The following is a 24,640-nucleotide window of genomic DNA, read 5'->3' as shown; positions in this document are numbered from 1 at the left end:
CCCATCCTCTCTGGTTTTCTGTTGAGTTGGCCTGGCCCTGCTTAAGAGAAAAATAATTGGTATTCTTTCCTCCTGTGTCGGGCAGTAATTTCCTTTTGAGCCATCCCTTACATCAGGGCCAGCCCTCTGCAAAATTATGCAGTAGACAGTTTGCTTTTAAGCATTTATTATTTTTTCTTTCTTCTGGTGACCATAACCCACCTTAGCCTTCTCCCATTGGCCCAAACTTCCAGGAGCATTATGTTTTCTTAGGATGGTCAGGGATAGCTTCACAGTCATGACTATGGTACCTGTATCCAGCTCACAAACACTTCTTCCTTTTAAAATTGTCAATTTGTTTTAAAAGTTACCAGTTTTTTTCCTCATTATACCATGTGCCAAACACTATGCCAGGTGCCATGGCTACAACAACAAATAAGACACGGTCTCTACACTTATGAAACACAGTTTCATGAGATGAATAGTCAAGACTATCCAGTATCACAACAAAGCTCCAACGGCATGAGACAGCATAAAACGTTAGAAGCAATGTCACTATGGCATAGCATGGATAGCCCCTAAAGACATGAGAGGATTGTCCTGGAAAGACCATTAAGGAAATGTACTGTAAGGATAGGGATATGTGTAAGCTTTATTCCGAGGGCTGTGGAAGACCCCAAAGAAAGATATGCAAGAAGATGATGAGAACAGATTTGCAGTTTAGCAAATTCTCTCTTTAAAGTATAGTCAGGAGACAAGACCACTTAGTTCATATCAGAAATCCAGATGAGGAATTGGATGACCTAAGCTGCAGTAGTGGTAGTGTGGATAGACAGGAGAGGACAGATTTGAGAGATATTGAGGAAGCAGATACTACCTGTATTAGTAATTTCTTATGCTAAAGCTTGGGGAGATGGTGAAAGAGACAGAGGAGTCTAGAGTGGCTCTAAGGATTATGTCGAAGGTGAGGACATGATGATGTCTTCCCAGAAACATGGAATGCACTAAATATAATTGATTGAAGGCTCTTATTTTGATGGTAGTGGGTATAGATAGGGCTCAACTGAAACTCCCAAATTTATTAATCACTTCATGTATTACTTTCTTATCAAAATGGCATCACATTGATTTCATTAAGTTAAAATATCTCTTTTTTTATACCATTAAAGAATTTAGATAATTCTGGTAGTTTTAGAGACATGAAAAATCAATTAAAGAAATGTTCTTTCATTGGCTGGGTGCTTGGGTGGAGCAGAGTATGGAGCTGCCTGAAATAATTTGCATAATCTGGTCTCTGGCCATTAGGTTTAGATGTGATCCTCACCCTCCCTGCACACTTAATTTTTATCTCACTTTTTTCCTCCAATTTGTTTCCCCTCCAGCCTTAAATTTGTTATTTTATTCCTTCCTATTCCAGCATTGCCAAACTCTCCTCTTTGTACAGTGTGCTCTGGCTACAGCACAACCTTCCAGCTTTGTATATTTGTAAAATAAAAGGAAATGAATGGGCACTTCTTTTTCATGGATGCAGGATTCAGAGAATCAACATTGCTACCACAGAAGACATTTGGGGTAACAGGTGGCTGCTGAACCAAATAAGAATTTCCATAGCCCTGCTATTTCCCAGGCAGATAAGCTCAATCGTGTTTGACAGAGCTAGGGAAACAGGACACTTGGGAAATAAAAAAGCATTTTATATGTTAAAAAAAAAAAAACTTTGTGTCCCCTGGTTCTTTTATTTCTGTCAAAGCAACCCTTAAATACTCATTTTTCTTTCTCTCCTATTTCTTGTTCTGTAGGTAGTAGGTAAAAGTCTGAATTCCCAAATATCCCACTCCCACAAAAGTTATATATATTATATATATATATTTTTTATTTATTTGTAAATATATATAATATATGTAAATTTCCCCCAGGAGGTCTTTTGAAATGCCTAAAATAATTTATTTGCTTATACAATTGGAAAAAGCTGGGTTTAGAACCAGGCAAATTGAGTAGGGGACTTACTTCTAATGGCACTAAAACCTTCTAAAATAAATTCTAAGAAAATTGTCTTCATTCAGGAGGTAAACTAAAAGATATCCATCAGCACCACCTGAGGAAAATCCCCAGGTCCTCGACCTTCCCTGAAATTCCTATTGTGGCAGTTCCTGCATCTCTGATTCTGGCAGCTGCCTGATTCTTGAATTGTTCTTTGCTCAATTAAACTCAGTTAATTTGTCTAATGTTTTCCTTCTTGCAGAAGATGTCAGAGTGGGATTTGCAGTAGACTCCCAGCAGCTCCTAGGGGCACCAAGTGAGATGCCTGCCGGGCCCACTGTGTCCACTGCCCTCTGGTAGCACCTGAGGATCATGGGTAAGTTCTCTGATTCCAAAGCTGCATGGATTTGTATTTTGAGCTTTCCAAGTTTGAGCAAATTTTAGATCTAAACGGGGTTCAGCAGTTATGACAGAAATTGGACTGGGTCCATGATTGTACTGGATCTGATCATTAACTAGATTGGATCCAGTTAGAGGCCTCAGATGCCTGACTGGATCAAACAGAAATGGGAAGTAAATGGCAATAGTGCAGGGGCTGGGAACTCTGGCTTTAGGAAATTCAGGGGATTTTTATGTTGTATCCTCTTTCTATCTTTTTCTTATGTGCTTAGGTAGGGAAAATCATTGGTTAAGTTGATCAAGGGTATCTGAGGGCCAACGTCCAGATTCAACATAAAAAATAAGACCCCTTAATTTCTGAAGAACTGAATTCTCCACCTTCTGGCTGTGCCTGCATTTGCATGTGTAAGTATTAGGCCCTGGAAGCAGCAAACACTTAGAAAAATGGCAAAATTGGCCGGGTGCGGTGGCTCAAGCCAGCACTTTGGGAGGCCGAGACGGGTGGATCACGAGGTCAGGAGATCGAGACCATCCTGGCTAACACGGTGAAACCCCCTCTCTACTAAAAAATACAAAAAACTAGCCGGGCGAGGTGGTGGGTGCCTGTAGTCCCAGCTACTCAGGAGGCTGAGGCAGGAGAATGACCTAAACCCGGGAGGCGGAGCTTGCAGTGAGCTGAGATCCGGCCACTGCACTCCAGCCTGTGCGACAGAGCGAGACTCCATCTCAAAAAAAAAAAAAAAAAGAAAAAGGGCAAAATTTTACTAAAGGTAATTTTAAACTACGGCAGAACATTCCCAATGAGTAACACTGTACTTTAAGAGGTACATTTAAAAGTGAGGGCTCCTGAATTAGGCTCACTCTAGGATGTGAGGGAAAAGAGATAGCAATAGACTCTTCCCGGGCATTAAAGAAGGAATAGCAATGAATGTGAATAGAAAAATGTTCAATAAACAATGTAGAACCAGAAATCTTGCAAATTTTGTAGCTTAAATGTAACAGCGAGACAAATACTTTCACCATTCAAATGATCAGCTATCTAACTGCGTAGGGCCCTTCATCATGTGGTGGGAAGAGCACATCCACTTGTTATGCAATGGACCTAGGAAGTGGTTTCAGATTGGTTTTGGCATCTTTGAGACAGTTTTGGATAAGATTCTGTTATGAAAGCTAAACACAAGTTATGGTTGCATGCTATAAGAACAGCCTGAATTCATTGGCTGTTCAGTCCCCTAAACCCACACTGAAATCCTGCAGGGCAATTGATGTCAGAGACAATTTAGAAAGAAAAGGATAAGCGTTAGCTACTGAAAAGTATGGAAATGGCTTTGGGTCTCAATTCTGCTGATGAGCAACACAATTGCTATGATAACTGACAATGCTCAGTTCAGTTTGACGGAGACACAGACCTTGGATGAGTTTATCCAAGTAGCATGCCAGGCACCGCCACTCCCCCCCAAAAATTCAAATGACGTAATAGGGGGTAAGCATAGCAGAGAGAGGTCACAAGACCCTCACTCCAATGGAGTTAGGTCGGAGAGAGATGTCTTGTTTGCCTACTCCAATTTTCTAGCTGAGACTGAAAATCAGTGAATTCATCAAATGTTTTATAAAATAATAAAATTCAGTAACCAATTATAGCTGGCAATTGAGTTGGAGAAACAAAAGGGCGTATTCATTTAAAAGAAAATTTTGTAGAAATTATTTGTTCTTCTTAAATTTTATCAAAATTACCACTACAAAAAATAATAAGACTGGTTTTGTTAAGAGCAATGACTACCTATTTTCAACTTTGTATTCTCAGCATCCAGGAGAGTTTCTGGCATAGGAGCTCAATAAATGTCTGTGAGCGGAATGAATATGTGATCAAATGGCTACATTTATAAACAGACACCCACAAATCACATTCACAATATTCACATGATAATACCTACACTAACATAAACTGTGTCTACTCATTATTTATGACCAAAAATTAGCAAAGTTTTTCTGTAAGAGTCCAGATATCAAATATCTTAAGCATCTCAGGATTAAAGATAAAATTGTGAATATTGTGTAGGTGATTATATGACAAATATATAGCAAAAAAAGATTTTTATTGATGGAATTCAAAACATAATAATAATCACATACACATTTCTGTAATGGGAAGATAAGAATGGAACTCTTTGGGGGGAAAACATTTTATTTAATCTGGGTTTAAAGTGATCAAAAATGTTTTTGCAAATGTTATCTGTTAATGCTAATTTGTAAGGAGATTTTAGTTATTTCATTTAGAATTTTAATTTTATATAAGTTTTGCATGTCATGCAATATTATTAGTCGTTTAACGTTTTTCTCCCATTCATAATGGTAAAAGTAATTCTTAGCTCTTATGCCATGTAAATACAGGTGACAGACTGAATTTAGTTCATTGGCTGCACTTTGCTAATCCCTCATCTACAGCTATGTGGTTATGAAAAGCATTTGATTGGTTGATAGATTGATTTTTGAAACTGTCATGTAAGTAAATGGAATTAGGAACATTGTATCTAATTACACTATTTGCAATATCTCACATACCAGAAAAGTCCCCACATTTGATAATTTGCTTTGTTTTTAAAACAATGCTTTCATGTGGGAACTGGTCTGAGAGTCACTAAAAAAAATCATCTTGGTAACCTATTGGTTAACCTTATAGCTTTGCCCCTAAACTGAGTATGATTCTTAGCAAGATTGGGTAGAGGACAAGAATTTCACAAGAACTTTCTCTCCCTGGGATAAAAATACAATGACAAGGACAGAATCCTAAGGAACTGCCAAGTTCACTAGATGACCAAATTTGAAGCTATTTTTTCATGTTGTCCTTTGGTCGGAAATGCTTGAAATGCTTCTGTGTGTTGTAAGCCTTGTTCCCCACTGTCACTTCCAGGCTGTCTATCTTCCTTCCTCCCTCAAAACCCCGGATTCTTTGATGTGCATGTCATAGACTTCATTATCCGTTACCCTTCCTTGTTGTTTTCATATCTCTCCCTCCAAATGTCTTCTCCTCGTTCATTGTGTTCTCATCACCTGAATTCACCTATGCCACTGTCAATCACTGCATAGGATGGTGTTTCAGGACAGAGAATCTGGAAGCAGACTGATATGATTAAAAGCATGTCTGTGTCACTTACTAGCTATGCCCTGTTGGTTAAATTATGGAATGGGTATAACAATAGTACCTACCACTAAGGACACTGTGAGAATTGAATGAGATTTTTTAAAAAGATAAGTGCTTAGAACAGTCCCTGTTATAGAGTGAATACTTAAAATATTCAGGAACTTCACCATTTAAAAATAAAGTAATAAATACATGATATAAATGCAAATAGTACTAACTGGGAACACTTACTGAATGCTTACAATATGCCAGGCACTGCTGAAAGCATTTTACATAATGAACGTTTTTAGATTTCACAACAACCCTATGAATTGGTTTATATTATTATCCTCCTTTTTAAGATGAAGAAACCAAGAACTATAGATGCGAACTACTTTATCTAAGGTTAAGAGCAAATAAGTGATGAATCCAAGAAGTGAATAGTCCATCCCACATCCTGGTATCCCAACTATCATTTTTGCATTCTAGTTCAGCCATCTTGTCATCATCAGTAGTTATAGCACCTTCAAAATTTTAATTCCAGCCCTTTTCTCTGACCATTTTCTGCACACCTTCAACTTTTTAGTGACTTCCTTTTATATTCCCCAAACAAACATTCTTTGACCTCATTCAAACTTTAAACTTATTGACCTGACTCCTTTTCACCATCTGTCACCTCTACTCAGTTCTTACATCTCTTTCCCCTATGCAGCCTAAAATTTTCATGGGCTAGTACTGTAACACTCTTTTAAAAGCACCCTTAACTCCTTTTCTTCATCTTCCCTCCATTATACTATTTATCTGACAAAACCCCAAACTCACCCAACCAAATTATCCACTTCTTCTGTGCCAACGCTATAACAGTAAAGATACGCTAAAAATCTCAACTTTACTAGGCTGCCCCGTAATATTTCTCAAGAAAATGCACTTCCTTTCTCTCTGAGAATCTCATACATTCTCCTCTCTCCCCAAATTTCAAACATCTCTATCTGCCTACTCTCTTTTCGTAACACTGAAGCTCACTTTAGAAAGAAAAGAAATATAATTGCATAAGAACTATCATTTTTTTCCAACTAACAATTCAATCAAACTTTCAGCATTTGTATTCAGCTACTGACTTATCCCTTCTATTAAAAGGTTGTACCTACTTCTGTTGCAAAGAGAAAACTCTTTATCAGTAATTTAAATCCTTTCCATCTCATTTTCACCAGGAGTTGGATCCTATAATAGTCACATTTCCTACATCATTTTCTTTCCCTTTTCAGGATTATTCATATTGGCCTAGAAATATGCCACAATATCACCTATCTTAAAAACAAAACTAAAACTAACTCAAACTTCTTTGACCCTATATTCTTCTCTGTAAACTATTGGATATATCTTTGTTCCATGTACATCAATATCCGTTAAAATATAGTTTGTGTATACTGTCTTTATTTCCTCATCTAATTTCCCTCCATGTTTGCTTTAATAGAACTTTAAATCTTACCCTCTACTGAAATTGTCTTTATAAAACTGTAGATAGATGCTGTTGGTTATTTATCCCAAAGATATTTTCACTCCCTTTCTTTTATTCTTTCTTCTCCTCTTGCTCTCCTCCTCCCTCTTTCATTTTTGTTTTCTTCGATCCCTTCTTTTCGGTGAGACTTTATAATACTTGGACTTTTCTTCCATGTGATAAGTAAACAAAACCAACCCCCTTCTCAGTCCTGCGGTGTAAATTGTAATTGATCATGACCAAACAGGGTAATTTTTCTTGCCAGTCACTTGCCAACTTCAGTTGAAGAATAATCTAGGCCAGTGAGTATTGAGTGAAAGTCTGTTGGGGCACTTCTGGGTACTATCTAATAAAGAGACAAGGATGGAAGAAAACGTCCTTTGTGGGGGATGCGATCATGCCTTCTGTACAACCCTGAGGGAAAGCGATTGTGACAGATGTGCAAGAAGTACCATGAAGAAGAACGTGTTTCTGACAGATCATTCTGGAAAACTCTTATGTTAGGCTAGGAGATTAATGGAATTCGGAATTGATGAGTAATAAGAAAAGAGATTAGCAAGGCTGAGGCAGTCATGGTTTCTTTTTTATTTATATATTTATTATTATTATTATACTTTAAGTTCTAGGGTACATGTGCATAACGTGCAGGTTTGTTACATATGTATACTTGTGCCATGTTGCTGTGCTGCACCCATCAACTCATCAGCACCCATCAACTCGTCATTTACATCACGTATAACTCCCAATGCAATCCCTCCCTCCTCCCCCCTCCCCATGATAGGCCCCGGTGTGTGATGTTCCCTTTCCCGAGTCCAAGTGATCTCATTGTTCAGTTCCCACCTATGAGTGAGAACATGCGGTGTTTGGTTTTCTGTTCTTGTGATCGTTTGCTAAGAATGATGGTTTCCAGCTACATCCATGTCTCTACAAAGGACACAAACTCATCCTTTTTTATGGCTGCATAGTATTCCATGGTGTATATGTGTCACATTTTCTTAATCCAGTCTGTCACTGATGGACATTGGGTTGATTCCAAGTCTTTGCTATTGTGAATAGTGCCGCAATAAACATACGTGTGCATGTGTCTTTATAGCAGCATGATTTATAATCCTTTGGGTATATACCCAGTAATGGGATGGCTGGGTCATATGGTACATCTAGTTCTAGATCCTTGAGGAATTGCCATACTGTTTTCCATAATGGTTGAACTAGTTTACAATCCCACCAACGGTGTAAAAGTGTTCCTATTTCTCCACATCCTCTCCAGCACCTGTTGTTTCCTGACTTTTTAATGGTTTCTTAAAGAGTTTCAACTAGTTGATCTCCAGGGTGCTTATTTAAATAATCTTAGTCACTTTTCAAACAAGGCTTTTGATTGCTACTCTCAAAGCAGCATTCTTTTTTTTATTTTTTTTATTTGACATATGTCATTAACAGAGATGGCAGGACAGAGAAAATGAAGAAAATGACAGAAAATAAAGTAAAAATTAGGAGTCAGCAGTTCTAGACGTAAGGAATATAAACATATAACCACTCTTTCTATCCCTGTAAGAGGAGAAAAAAGCAAGTTATGATGTTAGTTTCAACGCAATATAGGAAATCATCGTGTTTTTTGTTTATTAATAAACTTTTTTAGAGCTGTTGTAGTTCACAGCAAAATTAAGCAGAAAGTACAGAGAGTTCCTATATTCCTCCTTTCTCCCACACATACACAACCATTTCTATTATCAACATTCTACACCAGAGCGGCACATTTGTTAAAATCTTTCTTCACTTAGTAATACGCATTTAAGTCTTCTGCATGTTTTTCATGGTTTGACAGCATATTTCTTTTTAGTGCTGAATAATATTCTATTGTCTGGAGGTACCACAGTATCCACTCACCTACTGAAGGAAATTTTCGTTGCTTCCCAATGTTGTCAATTATGAGAAAAGGTGTTATAAACATCTATGTGCAGGTTTTCGTGTAGACACACATTTTAAAATTCATTTGGATAAGTGCCAAGGCGTGTGATTGCTGGATTGTATGGTAAGAATATGTTTAGTTTTGTAAGAACCCGACAAACTTTCTTCCAAGATGGCTGTACCATTTTGCATTCCTACCAGCAATTAATGAGAGTTCCTCATGCTCCACATCCTTGCCAGCATTTGGTATGGTAAGTGTTTTGGATTTTGGCAACTATAAGAGGTGTGTAGTGGTATATTGTTGTTATTCAAATTTTCAGTTCCTTAATGACATATGATATTGAACATCTTTTCCTATGTTTACTTGCCATCTGTACATATTCCTTAGTGAAGTGGCTCTTAAGGGCTTTTGCTAATTTTTAAATGGGTTCATTTTCTTATTGTGGAGTTTTAAGAGTATTTGTATGTTTGGACAGAGGTCCTTTATCAGATGTGTCTTTTGCAATATTTTCTCTTGGTCTGTGGCTTGTCTTCCTATTCTCTTGACATTGTCTTTCCAATTCATGTTTTTTTTTAATTGAAAATGTAACAATTTATTTTTATGCACTTGCATTGACATACCTCAGGTTTAAGGGCATCTCAAAGCTATGTGTGAACTTCATCATTGCTCCATCATCTGGCTCTGATTCTCTGGATAGTAATTGTCTTTGGGTCAACCAATCTATATGGTCTATCCAGACGGTCCCTCAGGTATTACAATGTCTTTCATTCAATATATTTGCCAAAATTAGAGCAAGTAAATATACGTTCTTGTTGAAGGAAATCTAGCCCTAAAAAGAGTAAGTTCTAACACTTGTCTTTTTAATCTATATTAACATGATACAAGTATGAAATGAATTAACTTATCTCTTCCTGCTAAAACGAAGAGAAATAAAAGTGCCTTTCTTTATACTGATAACTTTGTCATACTGTCTAAGCGTAAACTTAGGAAGCAGTATGGGTCTTTTGGCATATTAGTTCTGTAAAGAACAACTCAGCATAAAATTCTGCAAAACAAAAAATCATTGTATTTGGTGAACATTCAATCTTAAATATCCTCAGGCAACAAGTCAATTTATTGTGTCTTTCATAGGGATTCACTTTCATCACACAGTGGATTTATTCTGTTATTCAGGGATGGATTTTACTCTTAATTCATTTTGATGGCTTCTTGTGCTCTAGTTTTTAAAATGAGATGTTTGCTAGTTTTATGTTTTATGTATTGATGTTCTTTTATAGATGAGACAGACAGCTGGCCACACACACATGCACCTGTGTACATACACACGCACGTGCGCACACATGCAGCTATAAGATAAAACTTAAACAAGACTAAATCTTTGTATTTCATGTTGTGTGGTGCTGAATGTGGCGTTTCAGATAAGTGCACAAGCCTGAAAAGATCAAAGCTCTGTTCTGAGAAAAAAAGTGCTAACTTTACCTTTAAGCCTCCCTGCTGCTCTACCTGTGCTATTATAATTAACTTGTAATGCATGGCATCTTTCCATTTTTGCCTCAGCTTCCAGGAAACCAAATGCCACTCACTACCTGTAACAGGAATTGATTATTTTACTTTACCCTAGCCTCTATACAAGCCTCACTTGCTTTTGGGCATATTGAATAATTTTGTCTCATATATTCATGTGTTTGAATGCATTTTTGCTTTGTTGTAAACATACAAGAGCTTTTAATCAGTAGTGCAAGGTGCCTTGTAGAAAGAACTATTGTTTCATTTATTAAAACAACATTTTTTAAAAATCACATGTTCATTTCCCGAAATATGGAGTGAATTTCTTCAAGCCTTGGAAGAAATTTACATTTACATGTAATAAAACTCCTCAGACTGGTAAATTCTCTGAGAGTATCATAACAGACCTGTTAAGTCGAACTCAGAAGGGGTTTCTATTTTGAGAGAATACTGCTTTTGGCTGCCTGGAGAGCTTCTGTAGACATCTTTTTGAAAATGGGGTAACTCATATGAATTCATCATGGCCAGAAGAAATAAAAAGATTCTTAGTGTGTGATGTAGGTGCTTTACTGGAAGGATGGTAAGTCTGGCTTAATATTGCTTGCAAAAATTATTTATGGTTGGTACTTTCACTGTGTTTAAAAGTCTATTTTCACATTTAGTTAAATATTTCTGTCTTGCTTTTTATAATTTATTTGAAATCTACCTTGGAAATGCTCAAAATAAGGTTGTTGTTGGACAGGCCTCTATCTGAAATTCAAGAACTGTTTGGCCCTGTTTGAACCCACATCATGTATATTAATACAGTATTCTTGTTCTAAACTATGTTTTGTTTCTCAGTTGTGGCTGGGGCTTTTATTAACATGCTTAAAGCAATAAATCATCCTTTTTATTGGAGTAAGTTAATTGTGTCTTATAACGAAGAGCTCTAAACTTAATTTGTCAAATTTATGTTTGTACACAGGCCATCCCACTGAAAGGAGATCAGCTTAAGGAGGAATATCTTTTCAAAGAACTATGTTGAATGAGCTCTTTAAAAATCTTTCCTCACTAATTGCATTTTAAACAACTTAATTTTGTAAATGTTATTTTTGCTGGAGGTATGCAAAATCTTTCTACTAATATTGACACATCTACTTCATCATATGCCATTTTCTGTTGGTTAGAATGCCCATCTTACTGACATCACTCTTTCTTAGATAAAAAAATATATAGTCATCAACTTGTTTTATTACTTCTCATTAGAATGACCTTTCTGTGCCTCTGAGCCTGGATAAATCTTCTGCTCCCTTTCAATCCAGCTAAAATCTCACCATCTTGCAGCTTTACCTAATTACCCCTTATCATTTTGGCAGAACATTATGTACATCATGGAGGTTCCATTAGGGCATGTAATATGTGCCTTAACTGGGGTCAATACAGGGAAATATTTCCTGGAAGTCAAAATTTTGTCCAGCAATAAAAATTACTTAATTTATTATTTGTCTTAGTCCAAAATTACAGGTACTGGGATGAGTTTTCTTTGTTTCTTTTTGCAACAACCCCAGTGTGTTATTGCAGGGGGTGTTGGTTTCTTTTGCCTTTCCTGAAGCCATTTACCCTTATTCACGTAATGGCATGTAGTTCCTTCTAGTCCTGCCTCTAGGTATGGATATATAACTGACCAGAGAAATGAGGTTCATTTCCCAAGTAGAATTTTTCATAAGGAGAAGTCTTTATTCCACTGAACTTGGGGCTGTATTTTATCCTTTAGCTCTGGAAGCCATGATGGGAAAACATGCTTGAAAATTAAGTCATTTTAGAAAATAACAGACTTATAGAACATATCACTTCCTAACAACATTGCGTACCTGCATCCAGTTGTGCCAAAAGCTAGAGGCTCTTAGGTTTTTCAGGTACTTACTCAATATATTTCTTTTATTTTAATTAATTAATTTGTTTTGCTTAAGCAAGTTTGGGTTAATTTTTTCATATTTGTAATGGAAAGAGCTCGGAACATATATATATATATAATTATATACATAATTATTAGTCCTAATTCTATAGGTGGGGAAATAAAATTGTGAGAGCTTTAGAAAACTGCAATGCTAATAACAAATGAAACTAGAATCAGACATATCTACTTATAGGGTCCATTTTCTCTCTGCTCTGCCATACTGCATTGCAAGTTTTTGGTATGTTTTGGCTTCTATGCTGATACTTTGGCATCTCCAAAAATTTTTATTTATTCATTTTTTGGTAGATAAAGTCTATGACTTGTAGTTTTTTCATTTTCTGCTAGTATTTTGGAGGAAGAGAATGTGAGGGACACAGAAACATTTGTATTCTGATTTCTTATATTAGAAGCTCCATTAATTCTTATTGAGCTTTCCAGTGATTAACATTCATCTTCTGTGGTCTTTCTCTAGGCTTACAGAAACTTAGTGGACGTCAAAGTCATTCTTGTTCACAGAGAGAACTTGTTAGACTTCGAGTCTGTGCTACTTCAGTATCCCGTATTTGCAATGCCTATCTCCATCAATTTGGGTTATTTTCAGAAACACAAACAAGGGTTGAGTTAGACTGTCATGAGGACAACCATAATGGGAATATTGGAAAAATTATGATTACTCTTAGGCTGGGTAAGAGGCAAGGTTGCATGGAACATCTGAATTTTGTCCCTGGAATTGTCATTGCATTTCTGGGTGGCCTTGGACAAAATTATTTTTTGAAGTTTTGCCAAAGGGAAGGTAACAGGGGTAGGAGAGGAATGAGTGAACAGCTTCAAGTGAATAAATTCATTCTTTACAATGTTAAGGCTCTGTATTCCCATTTTCCTGAAATTCCTGTGAACTCACAAGTCAGATCTCAGATAAAGCCTTTTGAAATTTCAAAAATAGACCTTTTAACTTATAGCTAAAAGAATAAAAGCAAAGATAAAAACCAAGCTAGCAGAAAAATGGTCTGGTATACACATAAAGGCAGGTGGACCATTCTGGTCAGTCTGTCATTTACTAAGACCTAATTAGCTATGCTGTCTTGGTGGCATTTTCAGAAAGGAAACTGGAATCCTTTGCCTGTAAATGTCTCCATTAGCTCAGTGTGTGTTTTCGTTGGCCTTTAGAAAAGGCTCTAGCTCTATTATGGTTTTGTTGATGGCTAACAGTGTTCTTGGCGCTGAGTGCGATATAGAAGAAGGCACAGGATCCGCCCAAGGCACTTGCAACCTAAGTTAGTAAAACAAATAACTCGCTATTATTCCTGACCTTGCGGGAAATTGAGTTTAAATATCAGTGGCGCTAGATTCCAGAATATTTCTATTTGTGGTCCTTTGGGATGGGCCAGAATGACATTGGTGGAGCGACTGCATTACTTGGTATGCTTCCTTTCTTCCATTTTTAGCGTGTTAGACTTTCTTCCATTTCCAGGGCTTTTTCCATGGCTAAGTTAGCCACAGATGTTGTCTCTCAGCATCCCTTGTTTTGTTGTAATATTTGCCCTCACTTTAGCTCAGTAGAGTCTAATTTCACCTATCTCTACCTACTTAAGGTGATAGAAAAAAAATTCACCCAGATAAACCCTAAATATTGTTTTAAATGTGGGGACAAATGTTTGTTCTTATTGTATGAATATCCATGGTATTTCAAATAAAATCATGTATCTTCAATGTGAAGACCGACATAGGCAGGGGTTGAAAAATTATGCAGTATTCTCTGCACATGTAGTTTGTTTTTTTCTATGTTGGCAGAAAAGGAAAAATATTACACCTCAACCTCTCTGATCATACTTTTGGGAAGGGTGGGTAAAGTTGAGAAGGTGGTCGGGGAGATGCCAGATGACCAGTGTGTTAGGCTGTTTTGGAGTTTCTACAAAGAAATTCCTGGGACTGGGTAATTTATAAAGAAAAGAGGTTTAGGCCGGGCGCGGTGGCTCAAGCCTGTAATCCCAGCACTTTGGGAGGCCGAGACGGGCGGATCACGAGGTCAGGAGATCGAGACCATCCTGGCTAACACAATGAAACCCCGTCTCCACTAAAAATACAAAAAAAATTAGCCGGGCGTGGTGGCGGCGCCTGTAGTCCCAGCTACTCGGGAGGCTGAGGCAGGAGAATGGCGGGAACCCGGGAGGCGGAGCTTGCAGTGAGCCGAGATCGCGCCACTGCACTCCAGCCTGGGCGACAGAGCGAGACTCCGCCTCAAAAAAAAAAAAAAAAAAAAAAAAAAAAAAAAAAAAAAAAAGAGGTTTAATTGGCTCATGGGCTCATGGTTCTGCAGGCTGTACAGTGAGTGTGGTGCCAGCATCTGCTTCTGGTGAGGGTCTCAGGAAGCTTCCAATCATGGTGGAAGGCAAAGGGGAAGCAGACATGTCACGTGGCAAGAGGGAGCAAGAGAGCAAGGGCAGAGAGTTCTCAGACTTTTAAACAATCAGATCTCGCATGAACTAACTGAATGAGAATTCACTTAACACTAAGGGGATGGTGCTAAACCATTCATAAGGGATCCACCCACATGATCCAACATCTCCCACCAGGACCCACCACGACACTGGTAATCGCATTTCAACATGAGATTTGGAGAGGACAAACATCCAAACTGTATCAATTGGTGAGACAGAAACTGGAAAAGGGAGGCAAGAAATACACAGTTTGAAAGCCCATTTTCATGGCTGAGTCTGGGCTATTGCCAGTGGAAGCCTGTAGGAGAAAGAATAAATAGAGCCATGTAAAAGTTCAGCAAATTATTGATCTTGCCTGTAGTCAATACACAGCTCCTGCTTTTATAAGCACTTAGAACAATGCAAAGTTTGATATGTAAAGCTAATTGAAATTGGCTGATAAAGACTAATCTACATCAATGAAAACAAATGAACGTTTACTGCATGTGGCAGCGTGGATGAATCTTACAATGATATGTTGAGTAAAGAATGTCAGACTACAAGAGATTAGAGACTGATTAATTCCATTTAAATAAAGTCCAAAAGCAATCTAACTAGCTTATAGTGTTAGAACTCTGATAATGTTACCTTGGGAGGGCTTGAGACTGGAAGAGAGGGTGATGGGGATGATGGAGGCTTTGGATGTTTAGAATATTCTATTTCTTGGTCAGGGTGAAAGTTATATGGGTGTGCTCCATTTGTGAAAATTCATCAAGCTGTATGCTTGCCATTTGTGTATTCGACTGCATACCTTTTAAATTCATTTAAAAATATTACTTAAAAATTGCTAATGTTTACTTAAGAGATGTTTGCATGTGCATATGTTGTTATGGAGTCATTGAATACTTCCGCAAAATAATGTTTTTCAAATTAGTAACTATGATTACTAATTTCAAATTAGTGCATATGATTAGAATAATATTTGATTTCTGAGAAATATTTGTTAAGTAAATGATTTCCAGTTACAAAAAACAGGAGCTAGCATGTCTTAGCCAGCAGCCCACTGGACACCTTAGTATTTTGGGTTGGTGTTACCCTCATCACAATCAAAGGCAGTTAAGCTGAGCACTCTTAATGGAACTGCATATGAGTACAAGAGGACAGTGGTGGGGCTAGATCCTGGCAATTTCATGGTGAATTAAGAGATAAAAAAAGAGATATTTATCCTTTGTTCCTCAGATCCTGAAGTGTGTGTGAGTTACTGTCACCAAAGCTTGTCGCCCTCCTTCACTCCAGTGACCACTTCTAACCATATCTGTGGGGAGAACCTGTCTCCCAAGGGAATACAGGTTATTCCAAGGGAGAACCCCTTCCCTAGCTGGGATATTGCTCTGTCTCTCTCTCCCCAGCTCTATCTATAAGAAAGGAGTAGGCATTTGAAAGATCATGGCTGACCCAGTGTATCAGAGGAGATAACAGAGAGAAGAACCAGAGGAGAGGATTGAGAAGGGAGAGGAGGACGAAAGAAAAGGGAAGAATGGAATAAGGCAAGAAAGACATTGAGGTAGTCTGGAGGTCAACTTCAAAGAGATCCTAACAAACAATGACAAAATGATGAGGTTGTCACACTGTCCCATTAAAAAAAAATGTTTAACGTATGCTTACTCTATGCTAGGAACTGCTTACTTTGCCATATTCCCTATATGATTCTATTTCATTTTCATTTTATATATAATAAAATTGAGGGATCAGGGGGATTTTGAGCACAATACCACAGGCTGCAGTCCAAGCCTTCTTAGAGCCCATGATTAAGAAGAATAATGCAATGTGTTGAGTCCCTACAACATCCCAAGTACATTTATTTTTGTCTCGAAAAATTGTTTTTGTTCCTTCAGATCAACAAATGCATATGGCTGAGTCGTGTTATCTGTGTTTATGTGTAATGGCTATGTCTTATTGTCTGTGACTTTGTCATTTGGGATTACATCCAAGGGATGGCCTACAACTGGGCTGGACTTCATGCAGCAACTAAATGTCACGTGGACCCTCTGGCCACTCTGGTCTGGACTCGTTCCTTCTGACCAGAGGTTATCTGGAACTGAACCAGCCCCCAAGGGTAAAGACAGGTCACTGAGCAGATGACCATGGCCTTTAACTGCTGACCTTGATTTGCGTGTACTGGCTTTGAGGGAGGATGCTTGTGGCTTCCTTTTCCCTGGACTTACCCTTAAAGGAGGCTTAGATTGGCTGCACTCCTCTCACTAATGCATGAGAGGTCGAGCATGCATCGTTGGATAGTATGCCACAAACCGATGTGATAGAAGTCAATGGTGCCCATATATAAGTGACCAGCTTGATCATTCACTTCATGCTTTTGTCCCCACAGAAAAATGACAGAAAAACTTTATATAAATCAGTTACAGAATAATGACTAATATTTCTGTATCCATGGTATGCAAACATTATACTAGGTAATTTTGGGGATACAGAGGTGTCATGTTAATAGTGGGAATAAAGAAATTGCTGAGATCAGGCTGTGAACCCTATACTAAAAGTCAATTCTGTGCCAAATGAAGGTAGTTAGGAAAAAAGAGATACAAATAGGCACATGCTAAGATGAGTGAGATGGTTACTTCACAGTGCAGATAAAATGATCTTTCCATAGGTCTATAGGAGTGGTCATATCTACATATTTACAAACAAAATACAATGATAATTGGTGGTTTTTGTTTATTAACAAAACCAAAATTTTATGTTTATTAACAAAACAAAAATGTGTATTCATTGGTCAAATAAGTTAGAAAATGCCAGTTTAAGTCAATGTATATAGGTACCTTTACAGTAGGATCCTCTAACCATTTTAATGCTAATTTTGAAGCTCTAAGAGAGACATTAATTTTCTAATTTCTTACACTTTTTGCATGTTGAAAGCATTTTTGTGTGTATCATCTTCTGGAATAGTCTTTAGGCTGGGAATAATAGTTTAATGTTTTCAAGTCATCTGCCTTTTATGTTCTCCTTCCTTTAGGTCTCAAGGAGAAAATGTAGGTGGCATAATGTAGTGAAAAAGTGACCAGAGAGTGGTCCAAGACCTGACTCATCAGTCAAGGCTGTTTTGGTTTCACTTTTTATGAAAATAAGTTGCCCCTATGTCCTCAACAAAGTGAGTTAACTTGAGACTCATTAATCCAAAGATGACATTGGCCAAAAGATTTCAGGTCTTCCAAAAGCCTGAGAACAAATCCAGTCATAAACCCTTTAAATCCACCCCCAATATCCATTTGCCTTTTATTTCCTCAGGATGTTCAGCCCTGACCCCTTATCTTGTGGTTCATTTCATGTTTGTTTAGGGCAGGGGTGTCCAATCTTTTGGCTTCCCTGGGTCACATTGGAAGAACTGTCTTGGGCCATAAGTAAAATACACTGACACTAACAATAGCTGATGAGAAAAAAAAATTGCAAAAAAAACCTTAATTTTTAAGAAAGTTTACAAATTTGTCTTGGGCTGCATTCAAAGCTGTCCTGGACCACATGTGGCCTGTGGCCCAAGGGTTGGACAAGTTTGATCTAGGGCAACCCAAATAAATTGAAATAGACTAGCACTAGGGTGGTCCTAAGGGAACATGCCAGTTAAACTCTCCCACTATACAGACAAAAAATCTTTCTTTGGAGTTCAACTTTTCCTTGGGTTAAAATGCTAGTTAGTATGAGAAAAGATAAGGGAATTAAGGCCACCTAATTCAGAGTCTGTGCCACTTATAGCAGCATATGGAGACACTAGGAGCATTCTGACATTTGAGTTCCTTGACACCAGTCTAACCAATGGGAGATGCCCAGGGGAAATCCTCCAGTTTCTCCAAGATCCTCTTATGTTCTCAAACATAGTAATACTCAACTTAACTACAGCTTCTATTATCTCTTGGGGAGAAATAGTCAACAAAAGCAATTAGGGTGTAAAAACTCCATTGGTCTGTTAGGAATTTACCTCGGTCTCAGAACTAAAAAAACAAAAAACAAAAAAAGAAACCCTATTAACAGATCCTAGATGCTATTATATCAAGGGTCCCAGGAAATGATTGGCTTTAACACTTGAGGGTTTCAGAATAAAACCTAGGGAAAATGCATGGTGTCTCTAAACCTCAGGCAATTTGCTGTGGCTGCCAAGGTCTCCACAGAAAGCATTTTTCAATTGGTATATTTATACTTTCTTTACTTAGTATTGATTCTAAATAAGGATAAAACCCATCCTTGATGGGAAGCCTATGAGTAAGAACAGATGAATTAGAGTTTGTTTTATCTTCCCACTTTCCTTTTGCTGTAGCCAAAAAAAGCCTTCCCTTCAGAGGCAAATGGGATATATTCTAGAGGCAGCAGTCACTGCTTTCACAACAACTAAATGATAAAATGATTGTAGAGAGTCTAGGGCAACAGGAGCATTGGGTTTGGGTGCAGGTTCAAGGCTTTCTAAACATTTTGTCTATAAAACTGGGTAAAATAGGCCATCTTGAAGGTCTACAGGTCTCTGAACATCACCGCCCCAAGCTCTATATTGATGCCTAGGCTGGCCATTTTTAAAACTCTATATTCCTCTTAAGACACCTGCTTTTGAGCCACTAATAAAGTGCTCTAGCTCTCTTGTGCGCGCTCTTTCTCTCTGTCTGTCTCTCCTTCCCTCCCTCCCTCTCTCTGTATCTCTCCATTTCCCTCTCCCTCTCCATCTCCCTCTTTTTCTCCTTTTCCCTCCGTCTCTCTTTTAGATCTTGCAACAGACTGACTTTACCATAAATATTTGCTGATTGGCTATTTGTGGAACTAATAATGATCTCTGGGTGATTTGCCATTGGGGAGAAATTGTGTGGAGAGAACGAATGGCCAAGATATGATTGTTCAGACATCAGCTGCTCACGGTTGTGTGTGTGTGTGCATCTGTGTGCTATAGACAAACATCATTAAGTCAGACCTGCTCAAACAGGAATTGTGATCGTTTTTCAAAATTATGGTAGAGCTAAAGTTCATCTTTGCTTCAGTTATGCAACCAGGTTTGTAAAGATACAGGGAAATTTTGTCCATGCTTTAAAAGATTTAACCATCTTTTCTAACACTGGAGATTGACTTCCACCTGAACATAATTTGTCCCTCTTTGCAGCCTATTCTCTATATCTAACCACACAGCTACTCTCCCCTGCAAGTTGACATTGCTGTATCTTTGCAGATATGGTTTTCATTCCTCATGCCCCCATTTTTTTCTACTCCTCCCTTCCCTCTGTAATTCCATGTATTGCATATGGTTCATTTTAAACGCCCTGAAGAAACCTTCCCAAATCCTCTACCATTCAAATCCACCGTTTTCCCTCCCTGAGTTCCATAATAATTTACTTGTACCTCTAATCGAGTGCTTATTCCATTCTACCTAACATTATGGTGAGATGTTGAAAGAGGAATAGTAAGAGAATAGAAAGAAAACAGGCTTTGGAATTGCAGAGTGGGGTTTGGCTCTTGAAAATTCCAGCTGAAAAATGCAGGGCAAGTCATTGAATATTTTTGAGTCTCTGTTTTCTTCTCTCTAAAATGGGCATACTAATTACTTTGCTGGTTTTTGTCAAGGTAAAAGAGATAATATACGTGAAGAGCCTAACACAATGCCTATTCTGTGATGAGTAATAAATATAAGCTACTGTCAATAAGAATTATATGTGAATTTTATCCTTTTGTAACTTTCTTAGTGATTTGAAATGCCTAGAAAACTGTATCTGCTTCAAAATTGTTTGTTGAATAAAGAAACAACTCTCTTGACCTAGTTTAAATTCCTAGTATTCACATATAGCTGCCTCAAATATTTCATATCATGGTACTAAATGATAAAAACAGAAGTGTTTGATAAGTTAACCAGAGGTATGATGATATGATGATACGATTGTTCTAGGCCTTGTCATTTATACATCAATGTAGCCATTTTATGGGATAATACTTGAGATTTATCTATTAAATTGTATCTGTCTTGAGAGTATTCTGTTCAGTGGGCACTGCACTTGGAAGGCAGCAATGATCAGTAGTAGCAGTTGATATTGATAATTATTGAGTGCTAATACATGCCCAGTCCTGTGCATGGGGTTTTAGATGGATGATTTAATTCAAGCAATACTGATAATAAACTTATAGGGTAGATAGTATGATCATCTTCATTTTGCAAAAATAAAACCAGAGACGTGGGATAACTAGCTTAAGATTATAGATGTATTAGTAACAGATACTGTTATCAAACCCCTGTAGTCTGACTCACCAAATCTACTGTTGCTACTATGCCACGTGAGATTTTGTCCTTAGGGAGTTTACACTCTAATTTAATAAAGCCAGTCAAGGTAGTGCAATACATGTTCTATTTCAGAGAACTCTTAGGCAATTCAGGGGTCATAGGAGGTGCCATCTGAAAAGCAGCTGGGTTGGTAGGCTTTCTGCTTTCTTTTCTTCCAATGACTTCCTCAGTTATACTTGAAAGTTTCTTGACTAGTCATTGGTGGGTTTTCCCCTCACTTTCTCATGGAGCTGCTATGATTTATTTAGCAGAAGCTTTCAACTGAGAAGGAAAGTAGCAGCCTCTGGTCACATTTACACATGTGGCCATCCAAAGAAATCAAACATTTGATTGTATTTGGAACAATACTGCTGGGGCCTCTGATGAGGAACTAGATAACCCTTCTGCCATCTCTAATTGCTTGCAAACAATGCAGCAGCTATTCTTATGATGCCTTCTGCATAAACTTTCTTTCAAGAGTGGTTCTGGAGGACCCAAAGAAAAAAGATAGAATTAGTGAAGCAGTAGCCAGCTGGCCAGACTTATTCAGATCCTACATGTACAACAGCATTTTTCTAAAGTCACTTAAAGAGGTCATTAGGATCCCCAAAAGAAAGAACAATAAAATAGTGGTCTTTCACCTGCCTGATATAGATCTTGACATTGCCCCACTATGGTGACCCATATTAGATTCTTAGCAAATAAAAGTTTTCCCTGAATTAAGGATTTCTGTTACATCGAGGTATTAGTACCTTGTCTTAGGGGCTGCTTCCCTGATTAATGAATACGTTCTCTCCTGATTGCCACTTGGCAGAAAGAGAGTGGAGGATTCTGATACAGAAATTTGAGGGAAGGGGTCTGAAGCAGAGATAGAGAGAAACTAAGGCATGCTAGAGGGCACTGATAACCATCCTTTACAGGTGGAACAAAGGATCCCACAGTGAGTTGGGAAATAACATGACAATTGCCCTTTTACTTTAGGCTGGTTCAGTTGACTTGCTTATGAATCTTACTACCATTTATTCTTTCACCCTTTATTCAGCATTCTTTTCCAGACATAGTACAAGGCAAATGACCAAATGAAAACAAAGAGAAAGGAAACTTGTTCCCTCCTTTAAGTTCACAATCTAGCAACTGACACATGTGTACACAATTAACTACAGAGGGTCTGGTTTTAGAAGGGCAATGTCTATACAGTGGCATGAGCCATGGAACTTGTGTCCTTTTTATCTGGGTCCTAAGTGAGATGGAAGATGGAGGGGTAGGAATAGCTGGGACTCAGGGCAGAACTTCCCCAGTTCACCCCTTTGCTGCTAGAGTCACCTACCATGTGGCTTACTTACCCAGAGACTGGGGAAACCTGCAAGTGATACACTGGCCTTGTGGGAATTGGTGTAACCTGTTTTGCTGAATAAGTCTGGCCAACACGGGTGTGCAGATAAATAGTGAGAATGCTAGCAATTAAAGCTAACTTATTTTTTGCCCTTTCTATGTGCCAGACACCATATGATCCCATTTAACGATCATGGAAACTCTGTAGTAAGTACTTCTATTATTCTGGTTTCACAGATCAGAAAACTGATGCTGAGGGAAGTCAAGTAATATGTGGAAGGACACACCAATGGCAGAGTTGGGATTTCCTTCATAATGCTTAAGGATTACTTATACTAAGTAATCCAACTTAGCTTAGCATCCTAACCCTTAATCATTATGCTCCTGGGTACCAGTACTTCATAACACAAGTAGGTGGAGTTCTTATTTGCAAGTAGCTCTGAGAGCACGCCGTGCTAACCATATAGAAGGGTCTGCAGGAATGCTAACTGCAGAAAAGAAAGTGGAAGTGCGTATTATCTGGGGTTACATATGGTTCTCTGGTTTTGGGGGAGAGAAGAATTCAAGCAAAACAGACCGCAGTGACATTAAGTAGTGGTTGGGAGCAGGTGTGTGATTAGAAAGACTGGGGATGATGTCCTTCTCAGTGATTCAAGAAACTGAGTTTCGTATACTACTGATAATCTCATTTTGGAGAAGGGAAAGAGTGATATACTCTAAGATTCTTTTACTCTCTGTTCAGCTGCAAAGGCATCATTCTCATTATTTTCATGTTCAAATCCAATATTAGTATTACTTTAATAAGAAATGAATAGTCTTTTTGGTAATGGGTAAGTTAAAACAAATATTTTTGTTTTGTCTCTGAGAAACTATAATGAAATAATACTAGCCTTCCAAACAAAGATTGCACCATATAAATAGGTAGATAAACGTGGCTATAGAAATTACAACTTCACAAACCTTTAACAAACAGTAGCTAAAAGGACATTGTAGTTATCTATTGGGAAGAATATAATTTTGACCATGGTCCAAAGAGCAATGTTTCCTTGATGATAGCTTTACCCTCATGTTTTAGTAGATAAGTGACTTGATATACTACTCTGTGAGTTTTCAGTTGAAGATCGTATTCATTTTGTTTCTTAACGTCAATACTAAAAGACACTGATGTAAAACCTCTAATTATTTTAAGTTTTCTAAAGTATTGCCTTGATTTTAGATTTTAAAAAAGGAGGACAAATTAGGGCACAAAACAGATGACTGACTGTTCTGTGCACAAGGTTTGGGTGTGTCTTCAAAATGAGGGAGTGTCTTTGAAAAAACTATGGTCATTTTCCATGCTGTGTCTCCTCCAGCATGTTTAGTGAATTGAGTTGAAGAGAATCCACTCAAGCCAGCTTTCTCCAGGATATCTTTTTGCCCTCTTTTAAACCCTCTATTTATCCTGTCAATCATTTTGTATATTTTAGGTAGTTGGCATATGTTACACAGGTAACTACATTTTATAGGGAGAAAGAGTTATATGTATGCAGAAACCAATCCGGGAAGTTATAAAGATTAGCAATGCATTTCCTGGATATAAGATTAATATAAAATATCAGATTATAAAAGATACACAGTCATAAATATTATGTTTAAGCACTTGGTAGATAGTATTCTACCAAGTAGAGATCCAATGTACTTTACTTTTAAAACATTTTATTGTAAAATTAATACAGGCTGGGTATGATAGCTTATGTCTGTAGTCTCAGCATTATGGGAGGCTGAGGCAGGTGGGTCACTTGAGGCCAGGAGTTTAAGACCAGCGTGGCCAACATGGCAAAACCCTGTCTCTAAAAATACAAAAATTAGTTGGGTGTGGTGGCACATGCCTGTAATTACAGCTACTCAGGAGGCTGAGGCACAAGAATTGGTCGCTTGAACAGTGAAGGTGGAGGTTGCAGTGAGCCAAATATCACGCCACTGCACTCCAACCTGGGTGACAGAGCAAGACTCTATTTCAAAACATAACTAACTAAATATTAAAAATAAAATAAATTAATATCTGCTAATTACAATAAATGAACAGTGCAGAACTGTTTACAAATTATGTAAAATTAAAAAATGAAGCTCTCCTTCTCATCCCTCAACCCCTGATCCCACTCCTTTTCCAAGAGTGTGATGTGTGCCATTTTATACTTTTTTTCTGTGCATTAACACATACCTAGATCATTTTTAAAGTAAAATGTAATAATGCTACATGTGCTGTTTTGTTATTTAGCTGACATTTTTGAGACT

At 37.8% G+C, this 24,640-nt stretch overlaps 1 long non-coding RNA gene across 1 annotated transcript in view; it reads left to right on the top strand.

Annotated features, from left to right (window-relative positions):
* LOC126961564 (uncharacterized) overlaps positions 1–24,640 on the top strand; it is a 140,017-nt gene that overhangs the window by 12,147 nt on the left and 103,230 nt on the right. Inside the window, exon 2 of the long non-coding RNA XR_007728333.1 lies at positions 2,222–2,335. This is a non-coding gene — a long non-coding RNA (uncharacterized LOC126961564). The remainder of the gene's footprint in view (positions 1–2,221; positions 2,336–24,640) is intronic.

Source organism: Macaca thibetana, chromosome 8 (assembly GCF_024542745.1).
Source record: "Macaca thibetana thibetana isolate TM-01 chromosome 8, ASM2454274v1, whole genome shotgun sequence".
Lineage (NCBI taxonomy): Eukaryota > Metazoa > Chordata > Mammalia > Primates > Cercopithecidae > Macaca > Macaca thibetana.
The sequence above is the reverse complement of the archived record's forward strand: the minus strand, read 5'-3'. Positions and strand labels throughout refer to the sequence as shown.